The 25,281-nt window shown below is 42.7% G+C and overlaps 1 long non-coding RNA gene across 3 annotated transcripts; it reads left to right on the top strand.

The window, feature by feature from the left end:
• Nucleotides 1-13,471: 13,471 nt before the first annotated feature.
• Nucleotides 13,472-25,130, top strand: LOC144313628 (uncharacterized). Of its 3 annotated transcripts, none has more exons than XR_013379256.1 (5): nucleotides 13,472-13,574; nucleotides 19,936-20,053; nucleotides 20,154-20,184; nucleotides 20,741-20,800; nucleotides 24,932-25,129. It is a non-coding gene; the product is annotated as an uncharacterized LOC144313628 (long non-coding RNA). The 3 variants fall into 3 exon arrangements; XR_013379258.1 differs by lacking the exon at nucleotides 13,472-13,574 and adding an exon at nucleotides 14,378-14,622 and having other exon boundaries at nucleotides 24,932-25,130; XR_013379257.1 differs by lacking the exon at nucleotides 13,472-13,574 and adding an exon at nucleotides 16,320-16,448.
• Nucleotides 25,131-25,281: the final 151 nt, after the last annotated feature.

Below are 25,281 nucleotides of genomic sequence, written 5' to 3' on the forward strand. Positions count from 1 at the left end.
TACCCCCCCGCCCCCGCCATGATTTACCTCTTTCAGATGTCTTGAATGCTACCCACTATGGCTTCTGAGAAGCCGGTGCCTCTGGAGTCCCTTGTGTCATGAAGAGAGAATTTCTGTTAAGATGCTAACAATTTTAATTGAATTTAATTTTAATTGATTTAGTTTCTCTTTTAACAGAATGATATGGCCAATTCTAAAGAATATAACTTTCATACCATTTTTGCTATTTTCCTTTCATTTCTTGTCCCACAACTGTTGCTACTCTTGTGATCGATTTCCAGTTACAAACTGGTTCCTTTTTTCCCATATGATGTGCTAATTCTTTTGCACTTGTTAAGTCTCTTAATCTTCAGAATAAATTTACAAGATATCGATATTTTATCCTAATTTTTCAGGCCACAGAATTGAGACCCAGGTTATATAAATTGTAATAGTATAATCAGCATTAAAAACCAATTCTAACTCCGAAATCCATCCTCTAAACCATTGCATTCAACTTCTGCTATTAGAACTTAAAATGTTCTCGTATCCAGGAAACAGTAATATTAGTGATGATCAGTGCTTTCTAGGGGCTCTGATCCACATATGTTAGAAAGGGGAAGTGATTACTTTGTGTTAAGCAATTATTATAGTTTCGTTTGTTTTCTAACTTAGCTTGTCAACAGCTGGTAACAGTAATTATGTTTATCTAAACCATTCTGCCTCACATCTACCATAATTCAAAAATTTCAAAATCATATTTAATAGCATTTTAAAGTTAGTGAGGAAAGAATGAATTAGAAACCATGTAATTTGATTTTTGTAAGAGCAAAGCTAGCTAGATAAAATCTCTTAATTATATTATTTTTTGTTCAGGGTCTTCCTCTCTCTTGGCTTTTTAAACTTGGTCAATAACAATTTTTCCCTCTGAAGATAGAGACATTGTAAATTAAAAGCAGAATTCTTCACAGTCACCAGTTCTCTTTTTAAAAAAGATTTTTTTATTTTTATTTTTAGAGACAGAGTGCACACATGTGGGGGGACGGGGAGAGGGAGAGGATCTTCAGGAGTCTCCATGCCGAGCATAGAGTCACATGTAGGGCTTGATCCCAAGACCCTGAGATCATGACCTGAGCAGAAACCAAGAGTTGGACACTTAACCAACTGAGCCACCCAGGCTCACAGCAACCAGTGGTTCTTAATCATGTGTGTTATGTATCTCTGTGTGTCACAAATCTCTTTGGCAGTCTGATGAACTTCTTAATAATACTGTTTTATTTTTTTAATAATAAATTTATTTTTTATTGGTGTTCAATTTGCCAACATACAGAATAACACCCAGTGCTCATCCCGTCAAGTGCCCCCCTCAGTGCCCGTCACCCATTCACCCCCAATAATACTGTTTTAAATATATGAAACAAAATACTAGAATTACAAAGGAAACAATACCAATTATTAAAATATTTTTAAATCCCAAATTTTGACTTAGTAAATTAGTAAATGTATATTAAGTGACAAGGTCTGAAGGAGAATGGAATAAACACAAATGACTGATAAGCATAAGTGACATTCTTGAGATATTTTCAGTTCTACAAAGTGATATTAAAGCTTTTTTTTATCATTGGTGAGAGAGTCACAGGTACTACTATTACCATGATGTATTGCTTGCATTCATGATTAAAGAAAACACCAAATTTTAGTTGAGGTTACCAAAAATAAAGATGTATTTCCCTCATCCATGTTACACTCTCTTGAAAACCAGTACCTCATATATAAGAAGCCTTGAAAAGTTTTCATTGTGTTCAGCATTTACATTTATTTGTTAAGAAAAATCAGTGTGTCTTCAGTTTCCAGTAACTGAAGCACAAAGACACTGAAGATAGCATTCTATCTGAACCAAGTTCAGAACAGGTGAATTGTACATAGACGTAGGTGACACCACAGCAAAGAACTGGTTCAGCAGGCTAGGTATCAGGTTCACAGCCAGGTACAAGCAGCCATTTACGGGCTTGCTGCTGGGGGATTAATATATTGAGATTTTTCACCCAGATTATGAGTTGTTTTTTTCAAAAGTCAGAAGTAGCTAGTACTATAAAATAGGGGAGAAGGCAGAGAAGAGAAACTGTTGGAATCTACCTAGTTTAAGATGTCATTAGCTAGTTGCTTCACAGGTTTACTGTTCATTTGTTTACAGAAAAGTCATAGGTTGCAATTGTGTACAGAGTTGCCTCCTGTAGGAATCCCATGTGCCAGTTAATTTCACTTGTTTGTTTCCTGCTAATGTTCGCTTTTTAACTGTTTCAAACAAATTTCTCATGGGAAAACAGTCCTTTGTTCTCTCACTACCTTTCTTTCTTTCTTTCTTTCTTTCTTTCTTTCTTTCTTTCTTTCTTTCTTTCTTTCTTTCTTTTAAAAGGACATTGCCTGAAAAATCACAATAGTCCTCAGCACATGGTGGTAAATCTTTTGGAATTCACAGGTTCTCATCAGTTAATTTTTTTTTAATTTTTATTTATTTATGATAGGCACACAGTGAGAGAGAGAGAGGCAGAGACACAGGCAGAGGGAGAAGCAGGCTCCATGCACCGGGAGCCCGATGTGGGATTCGATCCCGGGTCTCCAGGATCGCGCCCTGGGCCAAAGGCAGGCGCTAAACCGCTGCACCACCCAGGGATCCCTCATCAGTTAATTTTTAATGCCTGCTCTGTTAATTTTCTATGCAGCCTGTAACATAGGCTTCTATCAATATAAGTTGGAATTGCTTATCTGTGGGTTGATTATTCTAACCGAAATCACATCTCTGACTCAGAGGCTGCTACAAGATTGGCGATCTGTGTTTACTAATTATAGATCACAGTTAGCAATCTTTGCTCTATAAGAGATGAATATATCACATGCTCCTATTTGTACTCTTTGGTGAATTTCAGCTAAAACAAATGTTTAAAACCTATTCTTTAACAATGAAGAAATATTTAGGCCCAAATTCACATTTTCCAGATGAGTTCATCTCTTTACATCTTCTAAAGAGGCCAGGAATATTTTCCATTAATGTGTGAGTTGTTTCAACAAAGGCCCTCGGCGAGTTCTGCTGGGATTCCGCTTCTGTGGATAGCATTATGTGACACATAAATTAAAAAAAAAATCTGGGCACTTTAGGGTATACTGTGCACTAATTTATACAGTCTATTGCTAACTAACCATTTCTTTATTGGACTACAACTTTCCTTTGCAAATACTGAGTTCTGTCTCAGTCCCTACTCTGTCCAGGCCTTACTTCTAATTCATGCACTCAAACAAATCTTTGCTGAGCTTCTACTAAATATACTCCTAGCTGACATGAAGCTTGTGAGTTTGAAGTGGAATTAACTGTTTGCAAAAGGCAGCTGTATGCCAGTCAGTCTTTCTACCAGAAGCGGCCAATGCTCTCCCATTAGTCCTTGGGTGTTCTTCAGTATTTAATTGTCCTCTTTCTGAAATTATCCTCTTTCTGAGAAGTGACTTATGACTTCCTGTACTGTATTCTTGGAATGGAACCTTTCCAAGCCTGCACCCTCCCTGAGTGGCTTTGTATCCCATACCCCTGGGGCTTTTTTCATGGTCCTACTACCCTGCTGGATGACTCTGTGCATAAAGCTCTGTTTTCCAATGACTAGGAAGCTTTAATGATGAGCAGAGACTGCATCTGCCTTGTTTACTGTCCTATTTCTAGCTGTAGCAGAGTGCCTAGCATATAGTAGTTACTTTAATTGCATGAGTGAAAGGACAAGCAGTGCATAATTACATGCCAGTTACCTACAAAAAGCATTTAATATTCTAGGAATTCAAAAATTATCTAGGAATTCAAAAGCTATCACATGTTTATGTACTGAGAGTGTTGGGAGGAAATAAGAAAAAATTGAACTGGATTTTGAGAGTTAAGGATTTGGATAAATAGAGCAAAGAAGAGAGGGTATTTCAAATGAGAAAACAGAAACATAGGGAAGCATAAGATGCAATCAAAAGACCTTGAATTTACCAATTATCAGTAACTAAAGATATAATATTAAGGAAAAGTAATAAAGTAAGCATTAATTTAACTCTTCAGTTTATATCTGATACTGCAAAGTAACTGTTATTCAACACAATATTGCTTACACTTATTTTTATAGTTGTCAGTTGTTTCTGATGTGTTATCTTTACCTTTTGTCCTTTTTTGGGGGAATACTCTATTTTATCCATGTATTTAATTTTTACTGAAGTATAAATGATATACAAGATAATATTAAGGTATATATCATAGTGATTTGATATTTTTACATGTTACAAAATGATCCCCATGATAAATCTGCTTGTCATCTCCCACTATGTGAAGTTAATACAATACTATTGACTATATTCCCTATGTAGTACATTACATCCCCATGACTTATTTCTTTTATAACTGGAAGTTTGTGCCATTTAATCCACTTCACCACATTTACCTGTTTCCTCCATCAACTCGTATCCCCTCTGGTAGCCTATAGTTTGTTTCTTGTACCTATGAGTCTGCTTGTTTTGTGTTGTGTTTTTAGAGTTCACATATAAGAGAAATCATAAAGTTTTTCTCTTCTTCTGTCTGACATATTTCACTTAGTGTAATAGCACTGATCTAAGTCCATCCATGTTGTTGCAAATGGAAAGATGTCATTCATTTTTATGGTTGAGTAATATTCTGTTGGATATACCTACCACATCTTCTTTCTTCATTCATCTATCACTGGACCATTAGGCTGCTTCCACATCTTGGCTGTTGTAAATAATGTTGCAGTAAACCTAGGGTGCATATATTTCTTCAAATTGGTGTGTTCATTTTCTTTGGATAAATAAGTGAAATTGCTGGATCATATGATAATTCTAAATTTAATTTTTTGAAGAACCTCTAAAATGTTTTCCATAGTGGCTGCACCAATATACATTCCTCCCAACAGTGCGTTGGAATTCCCTTTTCTCCACAGACTCCAACACTTGCTGTTTTTGTATTTTTGAAAGTTAATCTGGCTGGAGTGATTTGCATTTTTCCCTGATGTTGAGTGACGTTGAGCACCTTTCCATATGCCTGTTAGCTATGTTTGTCTTCTTTGGGAAGATGTCTATTGAAGTTCTCTACTCGTTTTTAAATCAGATTGCTTTTTAAATATTCAGTTGTATAAATTCTTTCTGTATTTTGGATGCTAACTCCTTATTGAATATATGATGTGCAAATATCTCCCCCCATTTGGTAGGTTGCCTTTTTGTTTTGTTGATGGTTTCCTTCACTGTGCAAAAGATTTTTACTTTGATGTAATTTCATTTGTTTGTGTTAACCTTCGTTCTCCTTCCCTGAGGAGGCTGGTCCAAAAAAATATTGCTAAGATGAATGTCAAAAGTTTATCGCCTGCATTTTCTTCTAGGAGTTTTATGGTTTCAGGTCCTACATTCAGGTCTTTAGTCCATTTTGAATTTATTTTTTGTATATGGTAGTAAGATAGTGGTTAAATTTCATTCTTCTACATGTGGCTGTCCAATTTTCCCAAAATTATTTCCTGAAGAGAATGTCTTCTCCATTGTGTGTTCTTGCCTCCTTTGTCATAGATTAATTGACCATAAATATGTGGATTTATTTCCAGGGTCTCTATTTCATTGACCTAAGGGTTTTTGTGTCAGTACCATACTGTTTTGATTACTATAGTTTGAAATTAGGGACCATTATGCCTCCAGCTTTGTTCTGTGTCAAGATTATTTTGGCTATTTTGAGTCTTTCATGGTTTCATACAAATTTTAAGGATTCTTTGTTCTAGTTATGTGCAGAGTGTCACCAGTATATTGATGGGAATTGTATTGACTGTAGATTCCTTTGAGTAGCATAGACATTGTAACAATATTAATTCTTCCAATCCTTCCAATCCATAGCACAGTATATCTTTCCATTTATTTGTGTTGTCCTCAGTTTCTTTTTTCAGTATTTTATAGTTTTAAGGATACAAGTTTTTCACCTCCTTGATTAAATTTATCCCTAAGCTTTTTTTTTTTTATTTTGATGCAGTTGTAAATGAGATTGCATCATTAATTTCTTTTTCTCATAGTTACTAGTGTAGGGAAGAAACACAATGAATTTCTCCGTATGCTAATTTTGTATCCTATAACTTTATGAAATTCACTTATTAGCTCTAATAATTTTTTGGAGTCCTTAGGGCTTTCTATATATAGTGTAATGCCATCTGCAAATAACGACAGTTTTACTTCTTCATTTTCAATTTTTCTGCGTTTTTTTAATTATCTAATTGCTATGGCTAGGACTTTTAATACCATATTGAATGAAAGTGACAAGGTTGGGCATCCTTGTCTTGTTTCTGATCTTTGAGGAAAACCTTCAGTTTTCACCACTGAGTATAATGTTAACTGTGGGTTTGACATATATGGCCTTTATTACGTTGAGATATATTTCTTTTATACACACTTTGTTGAGACTTTTTTTATCATAAATGGAAGTTGAATTTTATGATATGCTTTTTCTACACCTGTTGAGAAAAATCATATGATGTTTATTCTTCATTTTGTTGATGTGGGTACATCATGTTGATTTGTGAGTGTCGAACCATTCTTCCATCCCTGAAATAAATCCCATTTGATTATAATGCATTCTCCTTTTAACGTGTGTTGAATTAGGTTTGCTAATATTTTGTTGAGGGTTTTCATATCTGTGTTCATCAGAGACTCTGGCATGTGATTTTCTTTTTGTGTGATGTCTTTGGATTTGATATCAGGGCAGTGCTAGCCACTTAAAATGAATTTGGAAGCCTTCCTTTCTCTTCAGTTCTTTTTAGGGGGAGAGGAATAATTTGAGAGTTATAGGGCTTTAACTATTTGGTATAACCATCAGTGAAGCTGTCCAGTCCTTGTTTTGGGGAGTTTTTATTCCTAATTCATTTTCATTATTCATCATTGACCACTAAGATCTTATTTAAAACAAATAATTTTGAAGATTTTATTTATTTGAGAGAGAGAGAGAGAGAGAGAGAGAGAGACCACACAAACAGAGGGAGAAAGAGGGAGAGAAAAAGCAGGCTCCCTGCTGAGGAGGGAGCTGGATATTGGTTTCATACCCAGTACCCTGGAATCCTGACCTGAGCTGAAGGCAGATGTTTAATTGACTGAGCCACCCAGGCATCCCTATAATTGACCTACTAAGGTCTTCTGTATCTTCATGATTCAGTGTTGGAAGATTGTGCATTTTTAGGAATTTATCCTTTTTTTTCTAGGTCTTCCAGTATGGTTATGTATAATTGTTTCTGGCCATCTCTTATAGTGTTTTTGTATTTTGTGGTGTCACGTGTAACATCCTCTACATTTCTTTTTTATTTTCTTCAATCTTTTTTTTTAATTTATGATAGTCACAGAGAGAGAGAGAGAGAGAGAGAGGCAGAGACACAGGCAGATGGAGAAGCAGGCTCCATGCACCAGGAGCCTGACGTGGGATTCGATCCCGGGTCTCCAGGATCGCGCCCCGGGCCAAAGGCAGGCGCCAAACCGCTGCGCCACCCAGGGATCCCAAGATTTTATTTATTTATTCATGAGAGACACAAGCAGAGGGTGAAGCAGGCTCCACGCAGGGAGCCCGATGTGGGACTCGATCCTGGGTCTCTAGGATCATGCCCTGAGCCAAAGGCAGGTGGAAAACCACTGAGCCGCTTGGCCTGCCCTTCCTCTACATTTCTGGTTGTATTTGTGCCCTCTTTCTTTTTGAGGATTATGGCTAGTTTATAGGCTTTGTTTATCCTTTCAAAGAACCAGGTCTTGGTTTTATTGATCTTGTCTATTGTACATATCGATTTTGTTTGTTTGCTTGTTTCTACTTTTTTTTTGTTGTTGTTCTTGTTGTTTTGTTTTGGTGGTTTTTTTTTTTTTTAAGTCTCTAGTTCATTTACTTTTTCTATGATCTTTTTTCTTTTTTTTCCTTTTTTTATTTTTTTCTTTTTTTTCTTTTTTTAAATAATAAATTTATTTTTTATTGGTGTTCAATTTGCCAACATACAGAATAAAACCCAGTGCTCATCCCGTCAAGTGCCCCCCTCAGTGCCCGTCACCCATTCACCCCCACCCCCCGCCATCCTCCCCTTCCACCACCCCTAGTTCATTTCCCAGAGTTAGGAGTCTTCATGTTCTGCCTCCCTTTCTGATATTTCCTACCCATTTCTTCTCCTTTCCCTTCTATTCACTTTCAGTATTATTTATATTCCCCAAATGAATGAGACCATATAATGTTTGTCCTTCTCCGATTGACTTATTTCACTCAGCATAATACCCTCCAGTTCCATCCACGTTGAAGCAAACGGTGGGTATTTGTCATTTCTAATGGCTGAGTAATATTCCATTGTATACATAGACCACATCTTCTTTATCCATTCACCTTTCGATGGACACCGAGGCTCCTTCCACAGTTAGGCTATTGTGGACATTGCTGCTAGAAACATCGGGGTGCAGGTGTCCCGGCCTTTCATTGCATCTGTACCCTTGGGGTAAATCCCCAGCAGTGCAATTGCTGGGTCGTAGGGCAGGTCTATTTTTAACTCTTTGAGGAACCTCCACACAGTTTTCCAGAGTGGCTGCACCATTTCACATTCCCGCCAACAGTGCAAGAGGGATCCCTTTTCTCTACATCCTCTCCATCATTTGTGGTTTCCTGTCTTGTTAATTTTCCCCATCCTCACTGGTGTGAGGTGGTATCTCATTGTGGTTTTGATTTGTATTTCCCTGATGGCAAGTGATGCACAGCATTTTCTCATGTGCGTGTTAGCCATGTCTATGTCTTCCTCTGTGAGATTTCTCTTCATGTTTTTTGCCCATTTCATGATTGGATTGTTTGTTTCTTTGGTGTTGAGTTTAATAAGTTCTTTATAGATCTTGGAAATTAGCCCTTCATCTGATACATCATTTGCAAATATCTTCTCCCATTCTGTAGGTTGTCTTTTAGTTTTGTTGACTGTATCCTTTGCTGTGCAAAAGCTTCTTATCTTGATGAAATCCCAATAGTTCATTTTTTGCTTTTGTTTCTTTTGCCTTTGTGGATGTATCTTGCAAGATGTTACTGTGGCCAAGTTCAAAACGGGTGTTGCCTGTGTTCTCCTCTAGGATTTTGATGGAATCTTGTCTCACATTTAGATCTTTCATCCATTTGGGTTTATCTTTGTGTATGGTGAAAGAGAGTGGTCTAGTTTCATTCTACTGCATATGGATGTCCAATTTTCCCAGCACCATTTATTGAAGAGACTGTCTTTCTTCCAATGGATAGTCTTTCCTCCTTTATCGAATATTAGTTGCCCATAAAGTTCAGGGTCCACTTCTGGGTTCTCTATTCTGTTCCCCTGATCTATGTGTCTGTTTTTGTGCCAATACCACACTGTCTTGATGACCACAGCTTTGTAGTACAACCTGAAATCTGGCATTGTGATGCCCCCAGATATGGTTTTCTTTTTTAAAATTCCCCTGGCTTTTCGGGGTCTTTTCTGATTCCACACAAATTGTAAAATAATTTACTCTAACTCTCTGAAGAAAGTCCATGGTATTTTGATAGGGATTGCATTAAACGTGTAAATTGCCCTAGGTAACATTGACATTTTCACAATATTAATTCTGCCAATCCATGAGCATGGAATATTTTTCCATCTCTTTGTGTCTTCCTCAATTTCTTTCAGAAGTGTTCTATAGTTTTTAGGGTGTTGTTAGGTGTAGATCCTTTACCTCTTTGGTGAGGTTTATTCCTAGGTATCTTATGCTTTTGGTTGCAATTGTAAATGGGATTGACTCCTTAATTTCCCTTTCTTCAGTCTCATTGTTAGTGTATAGAAACGTCACTGACTTCTGGGAATTGATTTTGTATCCTGCCACGCTGCCAAATTGCTGTATGAGTTCTAGCAATCTTGGGGTGGAGGCTTTTGGGGTTTCTATGTAGAGTATCATGTCATCGGTGAAGAGGGAGTGTTTGACTTCTTCTTTGGCAATCTGAATGCCTTTAATATCTTTTTGTTGTCTGATTGCTGAGGCTAGGACTTCCAGTACTATCTTGAATAGCAGTGGTGGGCGTGGTCATCCTGTCTTGGTCCTGATCTTAGGGGAAAGGCTCCCAGTGATTCCCCATTGAGAATTATATTTGCTGTGTGCTTTTCGTAGATGGCTTTTAAGATGTTGAGGAATGTTCCCTCTCTCACAACACTCTGAAGTGTTTTGATCAGGAATGGCCGCTGTGTTTTGTAAAATGCTTTCACTGCATCTAATGAGAGGATCATACGGTTCTTGGCTTTTCTCTTGCTGATATGATAAATCACATTGATTGTTTTATGAGTGTTGTACTAGCCTTGTGTCCCGGGAATAAATCCTACTTGGTCATGGTGAATAATTTTCTTAAGGTACTGCTGGATCCTATTGGCTAGTATCTTGTTGAGAATTTTTGCATCCATGTTCATCAGGGATATTGGTCTGTAATTCTCCTTTTTGGTGGGGTCTTTGTCTGCTTTTGAAATTAAGGTGATGCTGGCCTCATAGAACGAATTTGGATGTACTCCATCTCTTTCTATCTTTCCAATCAGCTTTAGTAGAATAGACATGGTTTCTTCTTTAAACGTTTGATAGAATTCCCCTGGGAAGCCATCTGGCCCTGGATTTTGTGTCTTGGGTTTTGATGACTGCTTCAATTTCTTCCCTGATTATTGGCCTGTTCATGTTTTCTATTTCTTCCTGTTCCAGTTTTGGTAGTTTGTGGCTTTCCAGAAATATGTCCATTTCTTCTAGATTGCCTGATTTATTGGCATATAGCTGTTCATAATATGTTTTTAAAATCTTTTGTATTTCCTTGGTGTTGGTAGTGATCTCTCCTTTCTCATTCATGATTTTATTAATTTGAGTCTTCTCTCTTTTCCTTTTAAAGGGTGAATAATGGTTTATCTATGTTATTAATTCTTTCAAAGAACCAACTCCTGGTTTTGTTTGATCTGTTCCACAGTTCTTCTGGTCTCGATTTCGTTGAGTTCTGCTCGAATCTTTATTAACTCTCTTCTGCTGGGTGTAGGATCTATTTGCTGTTTTTTTTTTTTTTTTCTCTAGGTCCTTTAGGTGTAAGGTTAGCTTTTGTATTTGAGTTCTTTCCAGCTTTTGGATGGCTGCTAGTATTGTGATGTATTTCCCCCTCAGGACTGCTTTTGGTGTATCCCAAAGGTTTTAAATGGTAGTATCTTCATTCTCATTAGTTTCCATGAATCTTTTTAATTTCTCCTTAATTTCCTGGTTGACCCTTTCATCTTTTAGCAGGATGGTCCTTAACCTCCACGTGTTTGAAGTCCTTCCAAACTTCTTGTTGTGATTTAGTTCTAATTTCAAGGCATCATGGTCTGAGAATATGCAGGGGACGATCCCAATCTTTGGGTATCGGCTCAGATCCAATTTGTGACCCAGTATGTGGTCTATTCTGGAGAAAGTTCCATGTGCACTTGAGAAGAATGTATTTTCAGTTGAGTTTGGATGTAAAGTTCTGTAGATATCTGTGAAATCCATCTGGTCCAGTGTATCATTTAAAGCTCTCGTTTCTTTGGAGATGTTGTGTTTAGGAAACTATCAAGTGTAGAAAGCGCTAGATTGAAGTCACAAAGTATAAGTGTATTATTATCTAAGTACGTCTTCACTTTGGTTATTAATTGATTGATATATTTGGCAGCTTCCACATTCGCGGCATATATATTGAGGATTGTTAAGTCCTCTTGTTGGATAGATCCTTTAATTATAATATAGTGTCCCTCTTCATCTCACTGCGGTCTTCGGTGTACGTTTTAGTTTATCTGATATAAGGATGGCTACCCCTGCTTTCTTTTGAGGACCATTTGAATGGTAAATGGTTCTCCAACCTTTTATTTTCAGGCTGTAGGTGTCCTTCTGTCTAAAATGAGTCTCTTGTAGACAGCAAATAGACAGGTCCTGCTTTTTTATCCAGTCTGACAGCCTGCACCTTTTGATGGGATCATTAAGCCCGTTCACGTTCAGAGTTACTATTGAAAGATATGAGTTTAGTGTCATCATGATACTTATTCAGTCCCTGTTTTTGTGGATTGTTCCAGTGGACTTCTTCTTAAAGGGGAATTTTGAGAGTCCCCCTTAAAATTTCTTGCAGAGCTGGTTTGGAGGTCACATATTCTTTCAGTTCCTGCCTGTCTTGTAAGCTCTTTCTTTCTCCTTCCATTCTGATTGAGATCCTTGCTGGATAAAGTATTCTCGGTTGCATGTGTTTCTCATTTAGGACCCTGACTATATCCTGCCAGCCCTTTCTGGCTTGCCAGGTCTCTGTGGAGAGGTCTGCAGTTACTCTAATACTCCTCCCCATAAAAGTCAGGGATTTCTTGTCTCTTGCTGCTTTAAGGATCTTCTCTTTATCTTTGGAATTTGCAAGCTTCACCATTAAATGTCGAGGTGTTGAACAGTTTTTATTCATTTCAGGGGGTGGAATCTCTCTATTTCCTGGATATGAATGCCTGTTTCCCTTCCCAGATTAGCAAAGTTTTCAGATATGATTTGTTCAAATACATATTCTGGGCCTCTGTCACATTTGGCGCCCTCTGGAACCCCAATGAAACGTAGGTTTTTCTTCCTCAGGCTGTCATTTATTTCCCTTAATCTATCCTCATGGTCCTTTACTTGTTTGTCTCTTTTTTCCTCAGTTTCCCTCTTTGCCATCAACTTGTCTTCTATGTCACTCACTCGTTCTTCTACCTTGTTAACCCTCATCATTAGAACTTCTAGTTTGGATTGTGTCTCATTCAATTGATTTTTAATTTCTGCCTGATTAGCTCTAAATTCTGCAGTCATGAAGTCTCTTGAGTCCTTTTTGCTTTTTTCTAGAGCCACCAGTAGCTTTATAATAATGCTTCTGAATTGGCTTTCTGACATTGAATTGTAATCCAGATTTTGTAACTCTATGGGAGAGAGGATGTTTCTGATTCGTTCTTTTGAGGTGAGGTTTTCCTTCTAGTCATTTTGCTCAGTGCAGAGTGCCCAAAAACATGTTGTATTGGGAAAAGGAGAAAAAGAGAGGAGAGAAAGACGGAAAGAAAAGAAAAAAGAAGAAAGAAAAAAGGAAGAAAAAAGGAAGAAAAAGAGAAGAAAAAGAAAAAAAAGAAAGGAAAAAAGGGGTGGGGGAAGCAAACAGAAATAAAAAATAACAACAACAACAACAACAAAACAAGGGGGAATATCGTCTGATTCTGTATCCTGCAAGTCCCTTGTCTTACCCTGGAACTTTCCAGTGCTGCTTGGTCAATAACTTGTTTTTCCCCTGTCCTTCTCGCTGGTCTTCTGGGGGAGGGTCTATCGTGCTGATTTTCAGTTGTTAGCACTTGGGGGAGCTGCTCAACCCCCTGCCTGGTGCAGGGCTCAGTGGGGGTTGTTTACCCCGTGAGGCCCCAGTGCGCAGGCGCCAGCGAGGGGCTCCCAGCGTGCACTGGGCTCGAGCGCGGTCCCCGGACTGACGGCCAGCCGACCCTGCGGACAGACGGGCCACAAAGCATGTCGCCCTGCGCCTGCTGAACCGCGAGCGCCCGAGGATGTCAGCGCTGAGGAAGGTGCGAGCCGCGGGGGCCGAGCTGCCGGGGCGACCGGTCGCGGGCTGCGCGGCGGCCTCGTCCCTCGCGGCGCCTGGGTGCCTCGCCGGCGGTGCTTCCCGGACCCTGCACTCCCGGGGCGTGGGTGCGGCGCGGACTGTTCCGGGCAGACGGGCGGGTTGCAGGAGCTGCGGTGCCTGAGGAGGGGGCGGCCTCCGGCTCCCGCGCGGCAGCGGCGAGGGCCCAGGGGCCCAGGCGGAAGCGGCTCGTGTTTAGGGCAGCGCGAGCGGCGGACAGACGGTCCCTGGACAGCTCGAGAGCCTCCGTCCACGTCGCCCGAGGCAGCAAGTGCCGGGTCTGTCCTCCGGATGCGGGGCACCGCCCGTGGGGGGACGCGCGCTACCTTCGTGTCGCCCTGGCACCGGCCGCGCAGGCGGCGCTGGGACCGTGGGGCTGCGGGCGAGCTGCACGTGCTGCAGGCTACCGCTGCCTCCAGCGCCAGGGGACCCGCGCCACAGGTGGCATCCGGGGCGGGGCCTGCGCGCCGGCAGGGGCGGGGGAGCGGTGGGGCGGAAGGACCCCCGGACGACAGGGCGCGGCGCAGCCTGGGCTCCCCGCGCTTGCCTGGCCCTTCCCCAGGTGCCTCCGCGCGCCGGCCGGCCCCCAGCGCGCCAGGCCTCCGGGGCGCTCAGTGCGCAGGCGCCGGCGGCGGGCTCCGAGCGTGTGCCGGGCTGGAGCGCGGTGGGGCGCGTGGCGGCGGCGGCGGCGGCGGCGGCGGCTGGGGAGCAGTGGGGCGGAAGGACCCCCGGACGGCAGGGCGCGGTGCTGCCTGGGCTCCCCGGTGCGGGTGTGGCCCCTCCCCAGGTGCCTCCGCACTCAGGCCGGCCCCCAGCGTGCGGGGCCTCCCGGTCGACCAGTGCGCAGGCGCCGGCGGGGGGCTCCCAGCGTGCACTGCGCTCGAGCGCGGTCCCCCGGACTGACGGCCAGCCCTGCGGATGGACGGGCCGTGTGCCCTGTCGCCCTGCGCCTGCTGAACTCCGAGCGCCCGAGGATGTCTGCGCTGAGGAAGGTACGGGCCGCGGGCGGGGCGCAGGCAGGGACCCCGAGCTGCAGGAGTGACCGGTCGTGGGCTGCGCGCCGCGGCCTGGTGCCTCGCCGGCGGTGCTTCCCGGACCCTGCACTCCCGGGACGTGGGTGCCGCGCGGGCTGTGCCGGAGACGGGCGGGCTGGAGGAGCTGCGGGGCCTGAGGAGGGGGCGGCGTCCGGCTCCCGCGGGGCAGCGGCGAGGGCCCAGGGGCCCAGGCGGAAGCGGCTCGTGTTTAGGGCAGCGCGAGCGGCGGACAGACGGTCCCTGGACAGCTCGAGAGCCTCCGTCCACGTCGCCCGAGGCAGCAAGTGCCGGGTCTGTCCTCCGGATGCGGGGCACCGCCCCTGGGGGGACGCGCGCTACCTTCGTGTCGCCCTGGCACCGGCCGCGCAGGCGCGCTGGGACCGTGGGGCTGCGGGCGAGCTGCACTTGCTGCAGGCTACCGCCGCCTCCAGCGCCAGGGGACCCGCGCCACAGGTGGCATCCGGGGCGGGGCCTGCGCGCCGGCAGGGGCGGGGGAGCGGTGGGGCGGAAGGATCCCCGGACGCCATGCTTGGCGCTGCCTGGGCTCCCCGCGCTTGCCTGGCCCTTCCCCAGGTTCCTCCGCGCGCCGGCCGGCCCCCAGCGCGCCAGGCCTCCTGGGCGCCCAGTGCGCAGGCGCCGGCGGCGGGCTCCGAGCGTGTGCCGGGCTGGAGCGCGGTGGGGCGCGTGGCGGCGGCGGCGGCGGCGGGGGAGCGGTGGGGCGGAAGGACCCCCGGACGGCAGGGCGCGGTGCTGCCTGGGCTTCCCGGTGCGGGTGTGGCCCCCTCCCCAGGTGCCTCCGCACTCAGGCCGGCCCCCAGCGTGCGGGGCCTCCCGGTAGACCAGTGCGCAGGCGCCGGCGGGGGGCTCCCAGCGTGCACTGCGCTCGAGCGCGGTCCCCCGGACTGACGGCCAGCCCTGCGGATGGACGGGCCGTGTGCCCTGTCGCCCTGCGCCTGCTGAACTCCGAGCACCCGAGGATGTCTGCGCTGAGGAAGGTGCGGGCCGCGGGCGGGGCGCGGGCAGGGACCCCGAGCTGCAGGGGTGATCGGTCGTGGGCTGCGCGCGGCGGTCTGGTGCCTCGCCGGCGGTGCTTCCCGGACCCTGCACTCCCGCGGCGTGGGTGCGGCGCGGACTGTTCCGGGCAGACGGGCGGGCTGGAGGAGCTGCGGGGCCTGAGGAGGGGGCGGCGTCCGGCTCCCGCGGGGCAGCGGCGAGGGCCCAGGGGCCCAGGCGGAAGCGGCTCGTGTTTAGGGCAGCGCCAGCGGCGGACAGACGGTCCCTGGACAGCTCGAGAGCCTCCGGCCACGCCGCCCGAGGCAGCTAGTGTCCGGTCCGTCCTCCGGATGCGGGGCACCGCCCGTGGGGGGACGCGCGCTACCTTCGCTTCGCCCTGGCACCGGCTGCTCAGCGGCGCTGGGACCTTGTTGCGGCCAGCGAGCAGCACGCGCCCCAGGTGGCATTCGGGGCGGGGACTGCCCGCCGTCTGCGGTGTGGCGGAGGCGCGGCGCTTGCCTGGGCTCCCCGCGCTTGCCTGGCCCTTCCCAGGTGCCTCCGCGCGCCGGCTGGCCCCCAGCGCGCCAGGCCTCCGGGGCGCCCAGTGCGCAGGCGCCGGCGGGGGGCTCCGAGCGTGTGCCAGGCTGGAGCGCGGTGGGACGCGTGGCGGTGGCGGCGGCGGCGGCCCCGCGGATTGTCGGCTGGCGGTGCGGATGGACGGACTGGCCACAAAGCATGTCGCCCTTCGCCTGCTGAACTCAGAGCGCTCGAGGATGTCGGCGCTGAGGAAGGTGCGAGCCGCCGGGGCCGCGGGCGGGGCGCGGGCTGCACGCGGCGCCCTCCTCCCTCGCCCGGGCTGGCTGTCTCGCTGGCGGGGCCTCCCGGACCACGCGCTGCCGGGGCGTGGGTGCGGCGCAGGGTGCGATGGGCTGGTTTTCATGATCTCCTAGTACTTATCTGTTGCTTTTTAAAATTGTTTCCTTGTTGATGGTTTTGAAAAGCCATAGTTTAAATATCGGGGCCGTATAATTAAAAAGAAATCGATTATCTTCAGAAGTTGATTTTTTAGATGTGGTTTCTGTTTTATTTGTAAAAGGTTTTACTTATTGATTTGTGAGAGAGACAGAGAGAGGCAGAGACACAGGCAGAGGGAGAAGCAGGCTCCCCATAGGAAGCCCAATGTGGGGCTGGGTCCTGGGCCAGAATCAGCCCTGAGCCAAAGTTAGACACTCAGCTTCTTAATCACCCAGATGTCCCTGTGTTTCCTATTTTAACTTAGATAATAAGGCATATGTCATCAATCTCAAAGTGATTTGCTATTTGGTTACTCCCCCAGACGCCTTTCAGGTTTCATCCAAAGATTAGAAATCATAGGGATCTTTCACTTTATGTGTTTTATGCGGACGCTTATTCCTCTGCTCCTCTTGGTGGTTCATTCGAGATCCAAACTTTTTGAAGTGGAGTAAAGGTATAGACAGAATTCTAGTAAGGGGCAGTTGCCACTTGAGGAAGTCTTAAGAAATCACTTTATTATTCTTTAAAACTCTTTTTTTTGTAAGATTTTATTCATTCCTAAGAGAGCCACACAGAGACAGAGAGAGAGAGTTAGAGACACAGGCAGAGGGAGAAGCAGGCTCCATGCAGGGAGTCCATCAAGCCCTGGCCCAAAGGCAGTGCTAAACTGCTGAGCCACCCGGGCTGCCCAATTTTTAAAATGTTTTTATCAGGGACGCCTGGGTGGCTCAGTGCTGAAGCGTCAGCCTTCAGCCCAGGGTGTGATCCTGGAGTCCCGGGATCGAGTCCCACTTTGGGCTGCCTGCATGGAGCCTGCTTCTCTTTCTGCCTATGTCTCTGCCTCTCTCTCTCTCTCTCTCTCTGTCCGTCTCATGAATAAATAAAATCTTTTAAAAATTCATCAAATGCCTCTTTTGTGCCAACCACAGGACTACGTGCCTTGTTCCCTTGCATTCTTATAACAATGTTAACCACCACTTCTCCTCTTGCTTTAACTGTACTTTGAGATAACTGTGGATTCATGTGTTGGAAGACATAATACAGATCCCGTGTACCCTTGACCCTGCTTCCTCCAGTGGTGACATCTCGCATAGTTATGGTAACCACGTGGGTACATCGTCACTGATGCAGTCCCTTAGGCTTTTTCAGATTTTACCTGTGTTATATGCACACACTTGTGTATCTGCATACGTATGTATATTTTTTCCTGTCCAGTTTACTATAGGTGTAGATTCCGTTTCTTTTGAACATATGATGGAAAGAAGGCTGAGGTAAGTTATGGGGGGTAAATGAAGTATAGACCTGGTTTGAATCTAGGTCTGTTTGACTCAGAGTTTTGATTTTTCAATAGCAGTAGTGATGGACACTCCTGGGTGGTGCAGTGGGTTTTGTGTCTGACTTTTGGTCTCAGCTCCAGCCATGATCAGGGTCATGATTTGGAGCTTCGTGTCAAGCTCCATGCTGAGCGTGGAGTCTGCTTAAGATTCTGTCTCCCTCTGCCCCTGTCCCCTGCCTCTCTGTAAAATAAATTAATCCTAAAAAAAATAATAGTCCTGATGAATAACAGGAATAACAACAATAGCTGAAGCTCACTAAGTTACATATGAAATAGACTATTTACCATATGCCGGGGCTGTTCTAATACATTACCTCAGTTATCGCCCCCCCCCCAGAACTATACCTCATAAATTATGTTATAGTTGAACTAGTGTTATTAATTAAACTAACCATATTTCCAAGGAACAAGGAATTCCTTTTGTTGCTCCTAAATCAATAATAAAATAGCGAAATTCTACCTCCTTTTTACCTAATTTTCAATTTGAACCTCTGACCTTAATCGCTGATCTTGGCAATTGTCATGTTTTTAAAGTTGTGTGTATCTGTGTACGTGTAAAGTAAGACCTGCATTATTATACATCGAATTATGTTGGGACACCTTACAAATAGTTTTATGAAATCATAAATAAGAGCTAGCTTAGGCATGATGCCAGGTTTTTAAGGGAATAAGTGTAAATCATCAAGAATACTTAAGAATGTAATAGGGAGACATTTTCTTCCCCCTAAAGTAGAATAGATCTTTTTGGCCACATGCAGTCCCAGGAATGTTTGAGTTTAACGTCTCATGTTACAGATCCAGCTTTCCAAGGCAAAGCGAATACATTTGGTGAATGATCACTGATTATCAGAATATGATAATACTTTAGGAAGATAATAGATAGACTAATCAGCAGGCCATAATTTATGATTCTTTGCTAGTTACATATCTTGTAAAGCTGTCCCTGTGATGAACAGCAGCACTTCAGAGCAGGAATAACAGCACGCTCCTGTGTCGTAGATCCCAGGAGGTTTCGGTGCTCTTGTAGACAGCAGACAGAAATAAAAGGAAGTTTCTCCTTTTTACCTCGTATAATCCCACTGGAAAGTGAAACGTGTGCTGAGAGTTGATACTGACTTCTTCTAGGTCACCTCCCTGAAGAGGCCCCGGGCAGGCACTGTCGTAACAGTTCTTGGACAGGAGTCTGATGGGCCCCAAAGGAGGTGGGAGGGTTTCTGCAACAGGCTACTGGTGGAACAGGGTGCTACTGTCTAGCCCCAGGAAGCTTCTAGTGAGGAGGGCCCCGAGGAACCTGCATCCTTTTCCTTAACTCTTTCAGAGGGTACGGCATACGCCCAGATTGGAGTTAAAGGTAAACTCAGTTCTGTGTAGCTTGTGGTTGTTGCTTTTTGAAAAATGAGCAGCTACAAGAAAGCAACACCACGTATGGCTTAATAGGCCTTAGCTTTTTGGAACTTGAATTTGGATGTAGATAACGCAAATGGTTTTGAAGCTATATATCATTAGGAACTCTTTGGAAACCACAAAACCTTTTTAATGGGCCACTCTATCAATTTTCTGCTCTTCTAAGGAGTTTTTCCTATTCATGACTCCTTTTGATCTTTGGCTAACACTGAGGCAAATGTAGTGACGATTTAGTTTTCTTCTTCCTCTGATAGCTTGTACACGTTTTCTGCCTCGGGTTGTGTCCGCTTGGATGCCTGGAGAATGTTGACAAAGGAAAGGTTAGGCTAGCCTGTTGATGCTACATATTTGGGCTTTAAAAATCAAAAAGGTTCCTTGGCTTCCGCGGAGAAGCATTCTGCTTGATGGCCCAGATTACTGATCCAGTAAAAACGACATGTTCCAGCCATCCTTCACACACACCTTAAGTGAAATTAATGAGATCACTCTATGGTTACGCTTTGTGTTTTATTTTCACTTTCTAGGTCTGTATGAGCTGTTGGCTGTTGTGCAGGCCGGCTGGGGCCACGTGTGGACAGCCAGGAAGACCTGACCTTCCTCTGGGATATGTTTGGTGAGAAAAGCCTGCATTCACCGGTAAAGGTAAAACCATGCTGATGTCAGATTCTCTTGGTGGGAAAACATATGGAAAAATATTTTGTCATCTCATGCTTTGTTCTGTCCTCCCCTACTCTCTATGCAGAAGTTACTCGTCGAGCACCATTTTCCTTTAGGTTAGTGATTTCTGAATTGTATTCATGAAACATTTCCTTAATGTGTGACCAAAAAGCTATTCCCTTTTTCATTTTCACTTTGATTTCGCTACTCTAGATTTTTGTTTATTATGTGTGAATCTGGATCTCAAAAGAAATTCTCTCAACATTTCTTCTTTGTCATATTTGCTCTAGATTATTTTTTTTCATATTTGCCGTTTACTCAATTTAAGAAGTTTCCGTTTATTCTTTGTAAAATGACTTTTTAAATGACTAGCCATTGGACTTTGTCAAGTGCTTTTTATTTATTTATTGTAATGATCATATGATTTGTTTCCTGTCAGTCTCAACATAGGAAAGTTCATTGGTTTTTGACATTTTTTTTTTTTTTACTGATTTTTGACTGTTCAACTGGCTATCATTGGACTATTATTTGAGATAACCTAATTTGTTCATGATTTGTTCTCCTTTACATATAATCTGCTGGAGTTAGTTGACTCCTAGTTTATTTAGAACTTTAATGTCTCCTTTTATGAGACTTCAGCCCATAATTTTGCTTTCTTATCTCTCTCATCAGATCTTCACAATATCCTGGGTAGCCTTATGTTGTGAGGTGGAAGTCTCTACTCTTCTGTGGGTAAGTTTATGAAAGACTGAAGTTCGTTTGTCCTTTAGCAGAACTGACTTGTTGGGTTCCTTGGGCCTGGATGTTTTCTTTTTTATAAGGATATTGGTAACTATTTTAAAGATGACAAGAACGTTTAGGCTTTCTATTTCTTCTTGATTAGTTTTAATGATTCATATTTTTCTAAGATTTGGTCCATTTCAACTACATTGTCAAATTTCTGAAAAGGTTGCTTATAATATTTCACATGTGCACTTTCTATGCTAATTGTTTTTCTTCTTGGTCCTGATATTGGTACTTACTGCCCTTTCTTCTCTTTCCTCAATATTGCCAGAGTTTTGGCATTAGTCTTTTTAGATATAAACCTTTGGCCTTATTAATTTTCCTCATTGTATATTAGTTTTTATTTCATTGACTTTTTTAAAAAAATTCTTTTTCTAGTTATGAACGTTTGTTCATAAATTTTCAACCTTCTTCTTTTCCTAACGTTAGCATTTAAGGCCATTTCTCCCAAGGTACTGGTTTTCTTAACTTAGAATCATTTTGTAGTTGCTTACTTAGACTTTTCTTGAATTTACAAATAAGGATTTTTTTAATTTATCTTGTTCCTGATTTCTACCTTAATTGCTTTGAGGTCAGAAAACCTAATTTGCATTATTTCAGTCCTTTGAAATGTGTTTACACTTTATGGCCAGCTACATATTCAATATCTGTAATGTATCCTGTCTGTGTCTAAAAAGAAGGTATATTCTGCAGTCATTAAGTATAGTTTTCTGTATGTGTCTGTAGATCAAGTTTGTAAACCTATTCAAATATTCTGTGTTTTCACTGATTTTTGTTCGTTTATTCTCTGTTACCAAGAGAAGTATGGTAAAAAAGTTTCCCATTATGACCATGGTTTTCTTCTTGCAGTTCTGTTCAGTTTTTTGTGTGTTTTTTTTTAAATTTAATTTATTTATCGGACACTGAAGAAGCAGGAGGAGTGACAGGCAGAGAGAGAGAGAGGGAGAAGCAGGCTCCCCCCTGGAGCAAGGACCCTGATGTGGGCCTTGATTCCAGGACCCTGGAATCTTGACGGGAGTTGAAGGCAGGTGCTTAACCGACTGAGCCACCCAGGCTCCCTCTGTTCATTTTTTGTTGTATATATTTAAATTTGTTATTAAATATAAATTTGTTATTTTGCTGGTGAATTACTACACTTTATACTTTTTAATAGAGTTTATTTTAAAGTAGATACATTTTTGTTGCCATTTGCAGGATATCTTTTCCTATCCTTTTATTGTCAACTCTTCCATATTCCTGCTTTATTACAGCTTTTGTGAATTACAGTTGGAGCTTTCTGAGGTAACAAGTCAGAAGTCTTTACTTTCAGCTAGAATATCTTCACTACAGTTCATTATGACGTATGATCTTTATAATTTAAAATCTGACGTATTTTGTGTTTTCTTGTCCTGATTTTTCTTTGTTTCTTTTGGATTGGTTAGGGTTTTCCCTGCATACAGTTGAGAAGTTAATACATTCTCTTTCTGTTATTTGAGTGGCTACCTTAGAAATTATGACATGAATCCTTTATTATAAAATCCTATCTTAATCTGTCTATTGTCATCTGGAAAAGATCCAGAAATCTTAGCGCACTTTTGCCCCATATACTTTCCTGCCAACTTCAGTGCTATTGTGTCCTGTATTTTAATTCTCTCTAGAAAACAAACAGAAAAACAAAAACCCCTCACAACCTTGTAGACATCCTTATTTTGCTTTACATCAACGTCATTATTCATTTAGTATAACCACCATTTTGTTCGTTCTAGTCCCAATCTACAGCTCAGCCTTGTCATCCAGGCTGATTTTTCACCTGTTTAATGTAAAAAAGCTCTAGAATCTCCTGTATTGAGGGTTTGTGGCTATCAAACTATGTCTTTCAGTGAATCAGTACATGTTTTTATTTCCTTCCATTTTTTTTTCGTTTTATTAAATTATAATCGATATATGACACACTAGTTTCAGGCGTGCAACATAAAATTTGGCATTTGTATATCTTGCACAATGAACACCATAGTAAGTCTAGTTAACATCTCTCTGCATGCACAGTCACGCCATTTGTTTTCTTGTGCTAAGAACTTTTCAGACGTATTTTCTGAAAACAACTTTCAAATTTGCAATATGTTATTATTGACTATAGTCACCATGCTGTGCGTAAATTCATTTTGTAAGAGGATGATGGGACTCTTGATCCCCTTTATCCGTTTTTACCCACACAGCCTCACCCCCTTCCCTTTTGGCAACCACCCATGTATTCTCTGTATTTCTGACTTTATTTGTTGTTTAGTTTCAGGTATAAGTTAAATCATACCATATCTGTCTTTCTCTTTCTGACTTTTTTCACTTAGCATAATACCCTTCAGATTCATGCCAGTTGCAAATGGCTAATTTATTTTATGGCTGAATAGTATTCCTTTTTTTTTTTTTTTTTTTTGCTGAATAGTATTCGTGTGTGTGTGTGTGTGTGTGTGTGTAAATCTTTTCCCATTCATCCCTCAAAGGAAGGACACTTTGGTTATTTCCATATCTTGGCTATTGTAAATAATGCTGCAGTGAACATAGAGGTACATGTATCCTTTTGAATCTTCAGATAAATACCCAAAAGTGGAATTGCAGGATCATGTGGGAGTTGTATTTTTAAGTTTTTGACTGTTCTCCAGATTATTTTCTGTGGTGGCCGCACCAATTTACAACCTCACCAACGGTGCACTAGGGTCCCCCTTTGCCCACAGCCTCATCAGTACTTATTTTTTCTTGTCTTTCTGATATTGGCCTTTCTCAGAGGTGTGAAGCGATATCTCACTGTGATTTTGATTTGCATTACTCTGATGATTTGTGATGTTGAGCATCTTCCCGTGTGCCTGTTGGTGATCTGTATGTCGTCTTTGGGAAAACGTCTATTCAGATCCTCTGTCCGTTTTTTAATATTGAATTGTTTGTTTCTTGTTGATATTGAGCTATATGAATTTCTGTATATATTTTGGCTGTTAACCCCTTATTGGATAGAATTGGCAGTTCTTCTTCCTTCTATTCGGTAGATTGCCTTTTTTGTTGTTGATGATTTCCTTTGCTGTGCAGAAGCTTTTTAGTTTTATGTTATCTCATTAATTTATTTTTGTTTTTTGATGCCACTGCCTTTGGAATCATAAGATCCAAAAAGGAAAAAAAAAATCTCCAAGAGTGATGTCAGAGAGCTTACGACCCATGTTTTCTTCTAGGAGTTTAATGATTTCAGGATTTTCATTCCAGTCTTTAATCCATTTTGAGTTAATTTCTTTGTATGGTGTGAGATGATGGCCCAGTTTCAGTCTTTTATATGTAGGTGTCTAGGTTTCCCAGCACCATTTATTGAAGAGATTGTCTTTCTCCATTGTATATTCTTGCCTCTTTTCTTGTAAAGTAATTGGCCTTATATGCCTGGGTTTATTTCGGGGCTCTCTTTTCTGTCCCACGAATCTGTGTGTGTGTTTTTATGCCAATACCATACATTTTGATTACTTTAGTTGTTAGATACTACAGCTTGAATTCAAGGAGTGTAATGTCTCAGACTTGTCCTTTCTCAAGATTTGCTTTGGCTGCTTGGGATCTTTTGTGGTTCTATACAAATCTTACGATTGTTGTATTTCTGTGAAAAATGCCACTAGAATTTCAATAGAGATTGCCTTGACTCTGTAGATTGCTCTGGTCAGTATGGACATTTTTGCAATATTCTTCATGAGCATGGAATATCTTTCCACTTATTAGTGTCATTGTCTCTCCTCAGTGTCCTATAGTTTTCAGAGTATAGATCATTCACCTCCTTGGTTAAATTTATTCTTGGGTATTTTTTCATGCAATTTTAAATGGGATTTGTTTTCTTAGTCTCTCTTCCTGATAGTTTGTTGTTGGTGTACACAAGTGTGACAGAATTGTGTATATCAGTTTTGTACCTGCAACTTTACTGAATTTATTTAGAAATAAGGTTAGAACTAATGTTCTAACAGTCTTTTTTTTCCACAGAGTCGTTAGGGTTTTCTGTGTATAAAATTGTATCATCTACAAATAGTGATGGTTTTACTTCTTCCTTTACAATTTGGTTCCAATTTCTTTCTTTTTCCTTCCTAGCTGCTGTGGCCAAGACTTCCAATACTGTGTTAGCATCCTCGCCTTGTACCTGATGTTAAGCAGGAAGCTTTTCCCTGTTGAGCATGATGCTAGCTGTGCACTGGTCATACGTGGCCTTACATTTTGAGGTACATTTGGTCTATACCCACTTTGTTGAGTTTTTCTGGGGTTTAATCCTGGTCTTTCATTGGGAACATGTTTACCTGTTTCCTCATGTTGCCTGACTTTGTATGTATGTATGTCTTTGTGTTAGGTGAAACAGCTATCTCTTCTAGTCCTGAAGGTGTGGCTGTGTGTGGGTGAACATTTTTGTTTATAGTAGCCTTGCTTCAGTGTTTGGTTGTCTCTCA

Source organism: Canis aureus, chromosome 5 (genome assembly GCF_053574225.1).
Source record: "Canis aureus isolate CA01 chromosome 5, VMU_Caureus_v.1.0, whole genome shotgun sequence".
In the NCBI taxonomy this organism is placed as follows: Eukaryota; Metazoa; Chordata; class Mammalia; order Carnivora; family Canidae; genus Canis; species Canis aureus.